Source organism: Gopherus flavomarginatus, chromosome 7 (assembly GCF_025201925.1).
Source record: "Gopherus flavomarginatus isolate rGopFla2 chromosome 7, rGopFla2.mat.asm, whole genome shotgun sequence".
Taxonomy (NCBI): Eukaryota; Metazoa; Chordata; order Testudines; family Testudinidae; genus Gopherus; species Gopherus flavomarginatus.
The window spans coordinates 74,286,647-74,299,217 of NC_066623.1; the positions used below are offsets into that span (position 1 = coordinate 74,286,647).

Genomic DNA, 12,571 nt, shown 5'->3' on the forward strand with positions numbered 1-12,571 from the left:
ACCCGGACCTGCAGTCGCTGCACCTAGCGGCGTGGCTCCTGCGTGGCTGACTGGCTCTGAGCTGCGCTGTTCCACGCCGGTGAGGGAAGTGCTCTTGGGCAGCAGAAAGCCGTCCACAAGAGCGACATATTTGGCCAAATGGAAGCGATTCTCCTATTGGTGCGTGGAGAGAAATCTCCGCCCTATGGAAGTTTCAGTAGCCAACATCTTAGACTACATTTGGTCCCTCAAAGGGCAAGGTCTGGCCATATCGTCGTTACGAGTCCACCTAGCGGCTATCTCCACCTTTCACCCGGGTGCGGATGGTCACTCTGTTTTTTCCCACCCGACGGTGTCTAGATTCCTTAAGGGGCTGGAACGTTTATACCCTAACGTCCGTCCCCCTGCTCCAACCTGGGATCTTAACCTGGTGTTGTCCCGACTCATGGGGCCCCCCTTTGAGCCGTTAGCTACTTGCTCCCTGCTTTACCTCTCTTGGAAGACGGCCTTTCTAGTAGCTATCACCTCAGCTAGACGGGTGTCGGAACTCCGGGCTCTTGTGGTAGACCCCCCATACACGGTCTTCCACAAGGACAAGGTGCAGCTGAGACCACACCCTGCTTTTCTCCCCAAGGTGGTCTCAGCCTTCCACGTCAACCAAGAGATATTCCTCCCGGTTTTTTTCCCGAAACCTCACTCCTCAGGCAGGGAGCAGCAGCTCCACTCGCTTGATGTCCGTAGGGCTCTCGCGTTCTACGTGGAGAGGACTAAGCCCTTCCGCAAATCCCCCCAGCTTTTCGTGGCAGTAGCGGACCGCATGAAGGGGCTTCCTATCTCCTCCCAGAGGTTATCCTCTTGGGTAACGTCCTGCATCAGGACCTGCTATGACTTGGCCCACGTCCCTACGGGCCGTGTGACTGCGCATTCTACCAGGGCGCAGGCGTCGTCGCTGGCTTTCCTCGCCCGTGTGCCCATCCAGGAAATCTGTCGGGCAGCGACCTGGTCATCGGTCCACACCTTTGCTTCCCACTACGCCCTGGTCCAGCAGTCTAGAGAGGATGCGGCCTTTGGATCTGCAGTGCTCCATGCCGCGACTTCTCGCTCCGACCCCACCGCCTAGGTATGGCTTGGGATTCACCTAACTGGAATGGATGTGAGCAATCACTCGAAGAAGAAAAGACGGTTACTCACCTTTGTAACTGTTGTTCTTCGAGATGTGTTGCTCACATCCATTCCACACCCGCCCTCCTTCCCCACTGTCGGAGTAGCCGGCAAGAAGGAACTGAGGAGCGGGTGGGCCGGCAGGGATATATATTGGGCGCCATGGCGGCGCCACTCCAGGGGGCGACCTGCCGGCCCACTGGAGTTGCTAGGGTAAAAAGTTTCCGACGAACGTGCACGCGCGGCGCGCACACCTAACTGGAATGGATGTGAGCAACACATCTCGAAGAACAACAGTTACAAAGGTGAGTAACCGTCTTTTAATTCTCATGGGAGTCACTAATTAAAAGCTTTTACTTTACTAAATTAAATGTATATTCTGCCAGACTCATATGAAATACAGGTCACATTGTTTTATCCCTTGATAACCTGCTGCACAGCCATGCAGCTTAGAGGGAACTTAGACCAGCACCCCCTGCTCTGAAGTGGTTTCCATCATTTACAGGGTTTACAATTTTGTTTAATGGCTTTTAGTCCCCCATCTCCCACAATAAAAATTGTTCCTGCACACCTATGTGACTCAACCTTCCAGACAACTCTCTCACACTATATATGAAATAGACCAGATCTCTTCTAGGTCATACAGTTCTCCAGGAGCCTATCCCAGTACCGCTCTGTTGGTGTCTCTGTAGCCTTCCCCACGTTGAGTCTTTAAATAGTCCCAGCCCTGCTATGGAGCCATACTCACAAGGCTTCCACCCTGGAGACTGTCTTCCTGCAGCCCTCCTTGGGCTCAGTCTTCACTCAGTCCCAGCAGCCAGCTAGGAGCCCCTCCTTTGCTCCCCTCAGTTCCTGCCAAGCACAATCTGTCTCTTGTTCCTCTGGTCCCTGCAAGCAACTCATCTGTCCATGGTTCCGCTGATCCACCACCAGCCACAATCCTCACTACTCTCGCTTCAGGCAGCAATTGAGTGACTTTGGGTTTGGCTACACTTGCAGCTGTACAGCGCTGAGAGTTAAAGCTGTCTTCGTACAGCTATGTAGGGAAAGCGCTGCAGTCTGGCCACATTTGCAGCGCTGTTGGGAGCGGTGCATTATGGGCAGCTATCCCAGCGTTCAAGTGGCTGCAACGTGCTTTTCAAAAGAGGGGTGGGGTGGAGTGTGACAGGGAGCGTGGAGGAGACAGAGAGAGTGGATTTTTGGAGCTGACAGTGTTCTCAGCTCCCTGCCTTGCAAGTTCTAAGGACTTGAAGATACACAGCACCAACCTTCAATCATTTTAAAATTTTCAACCCCTTCCCCCACCCCTCTCTCATTCACTAAATGCAAATAGCCTTCAGACCAGATAAGCAGCTGCTCCAAAATGGACCCCCCCCAGGATGCTTCTCTCCTCAAGCAAACATTAGGGGATCCCTCCTGCCTGCCTCTGCTCGAGCAAACGGTAGCTGTGTTTGTTTTTTAGATAAGCAGCTCCAGAAGCCCCAAGTTCACAACAAAACAAAGAGAGGCATCACAACAAAACAGAGTGTAATCTTTACTTAAAAGCATTATGGGAAGGTTCCGGAGGTCAGTTACAGCGTAGTAAGATTAATCACTGTTTACACTGGCACCCCAGCACTGCAAGAGCAGCGCTATAGTCACTATTCCCCAGGCTGAGGTGAAATACAGCCAGAGCTGTAGCCAGGGAGATACAGCGCTGTATGTGCCTTGCCAGTGTGGATGGGGAGTAAGTTACAGCACTGTAAAGTCACCACCAGCACTATAACTCTCACGTGTAGCCAAGCCCTTTGGCTCTGCAGCTCTTTTATGTGAGCCTGCTGGGCCCTGATTGGCTGCTCCCTGTAGCCTCCCTCATTGGCTGCTTCCCTGCAGCCACCTGGAGGACTTTTCTGTTGCTCCTCTCTTGAACAGGTTATGGTAGGACCCTAAGGCCTCCAGCAGGGGGCCTCAGACCCCAGTACACTCCATCACAGAACCATTCTGCATTAATATTTTAAAATACAACTTATTCTGTTCAATGGCATTCTGCACTACTCTGTGGGAACTATTCCATTCTTAGGGTTCATCTGCTCTTAAAAGTCAACATAGCTACATTGGTCAAGTGTGTGAAAAAGCCTCCTCTAAAGTGCTGATTCAACCCACAGAATAGATGCAGCTATGTTGATAGAAGAACGTGTCTGTTGATGTAGCTACTGTCACTCAGGGAGGTAGTGTTCCTACAGCAATGGAAAAACAACTTCCATCAGTGTAGGCTGTGTCTACACTATGGGGTTATGCTAGCATAGATATGGTTACTTAGCTATGCCAATATAGTCTCCGTAGGGTAGACGTACCCTGAGTTACACTAGTGAAAATCTGGAATCACTCCATTTACAACAATAGGCTTGATTCCCTTTATCTTGTGTAGCTATTTACACCTGTGCTAAGTGGGTATAAAATGCACTTGTAAACCTTTCTGCCATCTGTCAACTAGGGTTCGTGTAATGGGGTGTCAAGTCACATGTGGTCAAAGGAAAGGAAAGAGGCAATACTCAGCCTTTTAGGTCCCAAGCTGATGACCCTTACTATAAAACATGGTATTACTGCCTAGTGACTGGAGTCAATAAAGCAGCCCTCCCAGTCAGGGCAGTGTGGCCCAATGGCCATAGTCAATAAAGGCACCCACTTCTGGGGTACTGTGTCTCATTGAGGAAGTGGGGCACTACCTAGAGAAATGTGGCACCCAGGGTAGGGTGATAGGCCCTCCCTGCTCCTCCAAGTCCCAGCCCAGGGTCCTGGTGGTGCTGGGGATGCTCACCACAGAGTCAGCAGGGATCCTCCCCAAACACACTGACTGGTACCAAGGTTCACCCACCAGAGAAGTCCCCTGGGCTGCTTCATAACCTTTCTTCTTCAGCAATGCTGTACGGTTCCCCAAGTTTCTGGGGTCCAAAAGTGATGTAGCTCCAGCCAGCACAATCTCTTCTCCTGAAGTCCATCTGGAGTGCTGCTTGTCATTGCTCTGTAGCCAGAGCCTGTAGCAGCTCCCTGAAAAGAGTCTGCAATCTACATCCTCCCTCTTCAGAAGCCTGCCCAGAGCAAGTTGGGCTGCTTCTTTTTATACTCTGCCTCCAGGCTGAGTATGCTCACCAGAGTCAGAGGGGCAGGGCTTCCTCAGCCTGCAAAGCATAGTTAACTCTTTGGGGGCTGGTGCAGTGTAGGTACACCCCATCACAGTTGGGTTCAATAACACGTCCAAGGTACCCTTTCTATAAATGAATAAAATGTCAAGCCCCCGCCAAACCTTGCTCTGTCTTCCAGGATTTAGGGAATTAAAATTTTAAATCCCTCGGACACCTTTACAGGCATTTTTTCCCCCTTGAGATACAGGAGCCCTTGGGAATGTGAAACCAAAAATACTTTTTATTTGGGAAAGTTACAACAATCATATTTATATAAAAATAAGAAAACCCCAAACAGTATCAGGGGTATGGCTTAGCCCACATTCACAATCCCTGCCTGCCCGCCCACCCACCTACTCAATGCCTTTCTCATGAATCCAAACAGACTCAGTGATGTTGAAGAGTTTGCCTCTGTTCAGCAAAGCCCACACCCCCAGATCCAGCTATAACCTACACCTCACTAGTCTGCATTCACTTGGTTAGCTATACCATCTCAGCTACTGCCCAGTCCAGTTCACCATCACTATTGGTCCAGCCGCACACTCCAGCATCTACACTTCATTATGCAGGCCTGAGTCCAACCACCCATATGCCAGACTTCCACCTAGCAGCCTCCCAAACTGTGGCTGCTGTATCCCTTTGTTTGTAGTACAGTTTGGGAAAACTTGACTGTCCACTAAACTTGACTATTCAGAGGACAAATAAAGTTGACCTGCAGGATTGTGGAATACTTTTGGCAGCTCCCAGAACATAAGTCCAGTGGGGTTGTGTCTACACTGCAAAGCAATAGGACTTGAACACTGGGTCCGGGCTTTACTCAGCTGCAGCCTCTCCACCCCTGTGAGTATGTCTACATAGCAATGTAAGTCCAGGCTTGAGCCTGGACTCAAGCCAAACCCTCCTTGCCTCCACACACCAATTATGCTAACTTAGGGCTCAGATCCAGGGTCTCAGGACCCTGCAGGGCTGGAGGGTCCAAGCATAGGCGCCAACTTCTCCTGGCACCTGTGGGTGCTTGCGCCCCCCCACCCCAACTCCACCCCTGCCCCACCCCATTCCAACGCCTTCCCCAAAGTCCCCCCCCAACTCAGCTCCCTCCCTGCCCGTATTCAACTCCTTCCCCAAAACCCCGCCCAGGCCCTGCCTCTTCCCTGCCTCCTCCTTGAGCATGCTGCATTCCCGCTTTCCCCCTTCCCTCCCACCCATGGCTTGTTATGCCACGGAACAGCTGTTTCATGGCAGCAAGAGCTGGGAGGAGAAGTGGGAAAGGCACGCTCAGGGGAGGAGGTGAAGGTGAACTGGGGTGGGTTGTGGAGGGGAGCTGCCGGTGGGTGCAGAGCCCCCACCAGTTTTTCCTCCTGGTTGCTCCAGCCCTGGAGCACACACAGAGTCAGTGCCTATGGGTCCAAGCCCATGTTAAGCAGGGACCTAGGGTCTGACTCCTATTGCTTTCCTGTGTGCATATGGCCCTGGCTTGACTCGGGTCCTGGAAATCCTCCAGATGTATCCCAGAGTTCCCAGCAGCAGAGGAGCAGCACTGCAGGCAGCCAACACAGCAGCCAGAAGCACCACTGCTGCCTGGCTGAGTGTGGTTCCCCCTTCTTGCTGCTGCGCGGAGCCTTCCAGGAGCTGGGAGCAAAGCTAATATGCAGGAGGCAGCTCCCAGCCATGGGATGTTGTGAGTCGTCCCTCCCCTAACTATGCTGAAACGGGAGCGCTGCTGCTCCCCCTGCCTGCAGGGCAGCACTTGGTCCCAGCTTTGCTCTCTGCTCCTTGCTCCTGGGTCCTCCCACCCCTACCTATTGATTCGTGTGCAGGGGCACCCGGGCTGCATGGACTGTCAGGGTGGTGTGTGGGAGCCAGCCCCAAAACTTCCCCACAGCCTCCCACAGATCCCTTATTCCTGCCTCCTGGGGTGCAGAAGGGGCAGGGATAAGGGATCCCCAGAGGGTGCTGTAGCATACTGCACTCTAAGCCCTAAGGTTGCACTTTAATGCTCTGTAGCAAGTAGCAGCCAGGCTGGGTTGTATGTGTGTTTTTCCTCTGAAACCTACATTTTATGTCAAACTTCAAAACAAACAGACAAAAATAAATAAAAAACAACCAAACAAAAACAATGAAAATCCAATTTCAAAAATTAAGAATTGCAAAGTTTCATTTTAATAGGGTGGAGGCTGATGTCTTAGTTATCCTCAGAACAGGTGCACACGGGCATTTTCCTGACCATGTGACTCAGCCTAAAGGTGGAGAGCCCAATCCTCAGATTAGAAGGTAGTTCAGTATAAAGCCACCTCAAACTGCAGTCATTCTACTGAGCCAGCCACCAAAAGAACTAAGTATGCTCCTTACAGGCACCTGAGTCCCATCAATAGCACCAGCACAGTTAGGAAACAGGATGGGCAGTAAATTTTCCCCACAGTGTACCACGTTCCTAGGGCTAGAGTGTGAGAGGGAGCCCTAGCCACTTAGGGATATGTTTACTTTGACTCAGGTCTGTGCACTGCAGTGTGCACACCAGAACCTTAGGTTTGAGCATGGGTCAGAAATTTCTTAATCTAGGGTTAAAAGGCAGTGTAGATACTCAAGTCCAGGATTCCTTGACATGCGTCAGCTGACTCAGGTTCCACATTGCAGTGTAAGGATGATTTGTGGAACTCCTTTGGCTTAATTTAATCAAAAGCTGTCCTTTGTGCCACAATGTCTTTGAACTCGTATGTTCCTGGGACTTTAAATAAATTATAGCAAGGTGCTGTTACTACACAAACCTGTATGTATTTTCATTAGCTATAATATTATTTGATTGATTGAATATACATAAGTGTAACCCTTCTGCCCATCTGAGTTGGCAGCAACAAGGGCTGGGTTCAGTATCTAGGGGTTCCATTTCAATAACACAACGCAAAACCAGCTCAAGCCCCCACCCAGCAACCTGGGACAATTACATACCACCCCCTGGGTGCCTCTAAGAGGCAATACTTCCCCTCTCACAAGCATGGAGTCTGAGTGTAGCAAAATCCTTTTAATAAAGGAGGGAAACAATGCGGCATTATGTTGAGGAAACACCACAAACAGGATTCATAACACAAACTATAGCAAAAGGCCCCAAGTAAGTTTGACAGTGTCCTTTTCCTCAAAAGTCTCTTGAGTCCAGCAACCCAAAACTCACCCCAAATTCTCTGTCCCTAGTCAGTGCAGCCCCAGAGTTCAAAAGTTTATCTGCAGAGTTTTATCTCCCAGCCAGGGTGGAAATGAGGGGGTGGGGGTGGCGCAGGGGTGTTAAGGGGCACCTTACTTGATCCAAGGCTGACTGCCCCGCCTCTCTGTGGGATTCTGTTGCAGCCTTCACTGCAAGCCACTCTGCCAGCCACTCCACTCCACCAGCCGTCCCATGAGCCGCTCCAGCCATCCCACGAACATGCTCCACTCCATTAGCCACTCCATGCTGGTCCACCAGCCATCCTGTGAGCAACTCCAGCCATCGTGCAAACTGCTCTGCTCCACCAGTCGCTCAGCAATATATCTTCAGGTCCCCTCAGAGCACTCAGCAATTTCAGCTCTTAGTAATTTTAGCTCTTTAGTGATTGCAGCTTGTAGTAGGGGAGCCTCAGTGCTGGTGCACTATTGTCCCAAAGTTAATTCAGCTCAGCAGTCTGTAACTAGACTTCTAATGAAATCAAAAGTAGCTCTGATGTTCCACAGTGGGGAAAGGAGACAGTATAATTGGTGCTCCCAGCCCTGAAAAGGGGCCCATACCATCAAGCACACACGCCTGTCTCCAACCTCTCTCAATTCACTGGGTTTTGGAACCCATGTCCCTTGTCTAGCAAGTGCTACTTAGTTGATGGTGAATCCCTCTGTCATAAAACAGTTCCATTGTCCTTGATTCACATAATCAGGGTAAGAACACTTTATTCTTTCTGCTCCAATAATAGAGAAACTGGGGATCCCACAGCAGCCAAAGTGACCATTTGGGCTGCGGTGGGCTCATGCTAGATGGGGTTGGTGTGCCTATGCAAACAAGATCAACCCCTGAAGTTCTTTTCCACAACTCACCACAATTCACCACCAGATGTCAGGGTAGAGCTCATCCTGACTCTGCTGACATAAGGATAAAACATTTGATGTATAAACATCAGTGTCTAAGGCCTGGTTTACACTACAGAGTTCGATCTAACAATGTAAGTGTCTACACTAAAATTTCACGCCTGCCAATGTAACTGCCCCGCTATGCTCACTTAATAACATCACCTCCTCAAGAGGCATAGAGTCATTGTTGATAGGTCGATGCAGTGTCAATATAGACACTGCACTGCTTACATCAACTGTTACTGTCTTTGAGAAGCCATGCCACAATGCCCTATGCTGACAGTACAATCAGTGCAAGGACTTCTGGTGAGGACAAGCACTACTAACACAAGGAGCGTAGTATGGACACGGAAAAGTGAATTACTGTGGCAGCTGTATGCCAACATAACATAGGTTGACATAATTTTGCAGTGTGGATATGTCCTAAGTGTAGTAATTTTATAAAATGTAGTGTCTACTTTTGTACAGTTAGGCAAATGTCAATGCCAACAGATTCCTGTGAATATTTACATGCAATTTTATTAATCATGTGGAAATGATTAGGTGATGTTGAGCATAGGAATGACTTATTGGCTCAGCATGTAAATTAACTTTGCCTGAGGTCAATTTTAATTTATGGTCCAGATGTTTCTGTGTTCACTTTGGGGCAACTCTAAATCATACACCAGCGTTTCCCAAACTCTTTTGGTCACAGAACAATTTTTAACCTATTACGGAACACTTATAATATTATTTTGTAGTCGTTTGGTTTTCAAATAAAAATTGCGTTATTTATGCTCAGATATATTTTATTTTATAAAACAAAGCAAAAATACAAATTTAAAACAACTTGAACTAACAATTTCTAACTGGAAAGCGCATATAAAGTAGTATAAAAATCAAGTGCAAGAGTCAAAATTAAAAAGCGTTCTACTTAAAAAAACTGTTTTTATATATAAACAAACACCAAACAAATCAGATTTTTAATAGGAAAATCTATTTTTATAAACAGAAATACAAATTTAGATTTAATGGGATTGGTGTTTCTGCGTTTTTCTAGCACAAATTTGCTTAATATTAGGAATAATGCTGGAAAGTTGAATCCTCATGCCAGGCACAGCATCAAGTCTATTCCTATATTTGGTTTTTGTTGCAGTATAATACGAAAATCCCATCTCACACAAATAAGTTGTAGCAAAAGGAAGGAGCACTCGAACTGCACATTTAGCTACATTAGAGTACTCTTCTATTAGGCTGCTCCAAAAATTATTCAGTGGAAGATCCTTAAACTTTTGTTTTAAATCAGAGTCAGAAATTAAGTCAATTAGGCTTTCATAATCGTGTGCAGTAAAGCTGACTAGTCTGACTGTAATTACAAATGGATTTCAAACCCAAGCATTACCATCAGTAGTCATAGGAAAATATTCTAATAAAGAGGTCTGCAAGTCATGTGAGTGCTGTAAAATGGTGCTGGAAACTTCTTCATGGACTGTAGAATTTATTTCAGCCAGAAATTCAAGTACTGTAGGGAAGCAGTCGAAGTTATTCTGTTACACAGAAGATGCCCAGAATTCCAGTTTCTTTTTTAACGACAAAATTTTATCCATTATAGTAAAAATGGTCACATTCTTTCCTTGCAGTGACAGGTTAATTTCATTTAATTTTGCAAAAATATCTGCAAGATACGCAAGTCTCATTAGCCATGAGGAATTTGTCAGACAGTCATTAAATTTTTGTCCTGAATTATCTGAAGTGAAGAATACCAGTAGTTCATTATGAAGCTCAAAAAGCCTCACAAGCACTTTTCCTCAGGATAGCCACCTGTCAAGGTTCATTCCCCACTCTGAACTTTAGGGTACAAATGTGGGGACCTGCATGGACACTTCTAAGCTTAATTACTAGCTTAGATCTGGTACACTGCCACCATCCAGAAGTCAGTGTCTGGAGCACTTCCTGTCCCCCCAAAACTCTCCCCTCCCTGGGTGGCCTTGAGGGACTTCACCAATTCCCTGGTGAACACAGATCCAAACCCCTTGGATCTTAAAACAAGGAGAAATTAACCATCCCCCCTCCTTTCCCCCACCAATCCCTGGTGAGTCCAGATCCAATTCCCTTGGATCTTAAAACAAGGAAAAATCAATCAGGTTCTTAAAAAGAAAGCTTTTAATTAAAGAAGAAAGGTAAAAATCATCTCTGTAAAATCAGGATGGAAAATACTTTACAGGGTAATCAAATTTGTATAGCCCAGAGGAACCCCCTCTAGCCTTAGGTTCAAAGTTACAGCAAACAGAGGTAAAATCCTCTCAGCAAAAAAAGGGACATTTACAAGTTGAGAAAACAAAAATAAAACTAATCCGCCTTGCCTGGCTGTTATTTACAATTTTGAAACATGAGAGACTGATTCAGAAAGATTTGGAGAGCCTAGGTTGACGTCTGGTCCCTCTTAGTCCCAAGAGCGAACAACCCCCAAAACAAAGAGCACAAACAAAGACTTCCCTCCACCAAGATTTGAAAGTATCTTGTCCCCTTATTGGTCCTTTGGTCAGGTGTCAGCCAGGTTTACTGAGCTTCTTAACCCTTTACAGGTAAAAGAGACATTAACCCTTAACTATCTGTTTATGACACCACCTCACTTCTGTATGTAAAAGAAGCACTTTGTGCTGACTACCGATTTCCTCACACAAAATTTTAAATAACCTGGATTGAAGTGGTCGAGATTTGACAAAATTGATCATTGTACTGCTTCATCGAGCACAATTTTCAGATATGCTGGTATTTTTTTAACTGCAAGTGCTTGTCTGTGTAGAACACAATGGCTCTTAGTGCTTTCTGGTGCCACACTTACGATTTGTATTACTACTCTCTTCATCTTCCCAATCATTGCCCGAGCACCATCAGTACATACATCAATATATTTTCCCCAACTAATTTCATGCTTTCTGATAAAATTGTTGATGCAGTTGAATATTTCTTCTCCAGTTGTGTTGCTTTGCAGAGATTCACATAAGAGCAGGTCCTCTTCAATAATATTATTAAATCTATATCGGACAAATACTAGTAGCACAGCAAGTCCTGAAAAGTCAGTTGACTCATCTAGCTGCAATGAATACTCATGGCAAATTTTCAGTCGACAAACTAGCTTTTTTTCTTTGTCATCGGCAAGATCTTTAATATGGTGTGCAACAGTATTATTTGACAACTGTACAGCATCAATTTTTTTACCAGACTGCTTGCTCAACATGCGTGTTACAGTATCTTTCACGCAAGGCTTGATAAGCGTTTCTCCAATAGCGTGAGCTTCTCTGGCAAGCGCTATATGATAACTTACTCGATAAGATGCCTCTGTTGCACTTTTGTTTTCTGTTTTAGCAATTGTAATCATCGAAAGTTTACAATTTCCAAGTGAGTCATGCTTCCTCTTGAAAACAATTATATCTTTGTCTTTGTATTCAGCATCCTTGGTTTCCAAATGCCTACGAAGTTTAGCAGGAGCCAATGAACTGTTTGCTAGTATTTTGTTGCACACGATGCACTGCGCATCAGCAACATCTTTTTTCCAACACATGTAAAACCGAAAGACAAATAACTTTCATCATACTTTCGTTTTGGTCTTTTAACACCTGCTTCTTCTTGTTTTTTTGATATACTTCAGTGGAAATTCTTTCACCTTGGATAACTCACTAGTACTAACAGATTTTTCAGCAACAAAAGACTGCGATTGTTCATCTTCACTTTGAAGTGTCTCGATATTTTGCTTTATTTTGGCCACAGTTGGAGTACCAGAATAAGTTGCTTTTCGTTTCAAAGTTCCTTCTTTTAGCCACAAATCCATGGTGATTAGGTTTAGTAACAATATTTAAAAATACTGATTTTTGTCAAATTTTGTTTTTTCACAAATATTTATATTGTTTTGAGTGAAGCTAGTTTAGTTGTGCTTACCACACACACGGTAAAGGCCCACAGGTTTGAACGTGTTGAGAGAATATGTTACATTCAACATGGCATAAAGAGAATGGTGTGTGCATGCCACTGCAGTTCGTGCAGGCTCGAGTGGAAGGGTACGATGTCACTAACTGAAACATGCCCAAAAGGGATAGACGTCAACATGTTTTTGTGCCACGTTCTCTTTATGCCATGATATTCAATATGAGATCTATCAATAACTGGAAAAAGAATTTTATGTTAAATTATAGTCATTCAAAAAG

At 46.2% G+C, this 12,571-nt stretch overlaps 1 pseudogene; it reads right to left on the reverse strand.

The window, feature by feature from the left end:
• Positions 1-9,394: 9,394 nt before the first annotated feature.
• Positions 9,395-12,198, reverse strand: LOC127056009 (zinc finger BED domain-containing protein 5-like; annotated as a pseudogene).
• Between the last annotated feature and the right edge of the window lie 373 nt (positions 12,199-12,571).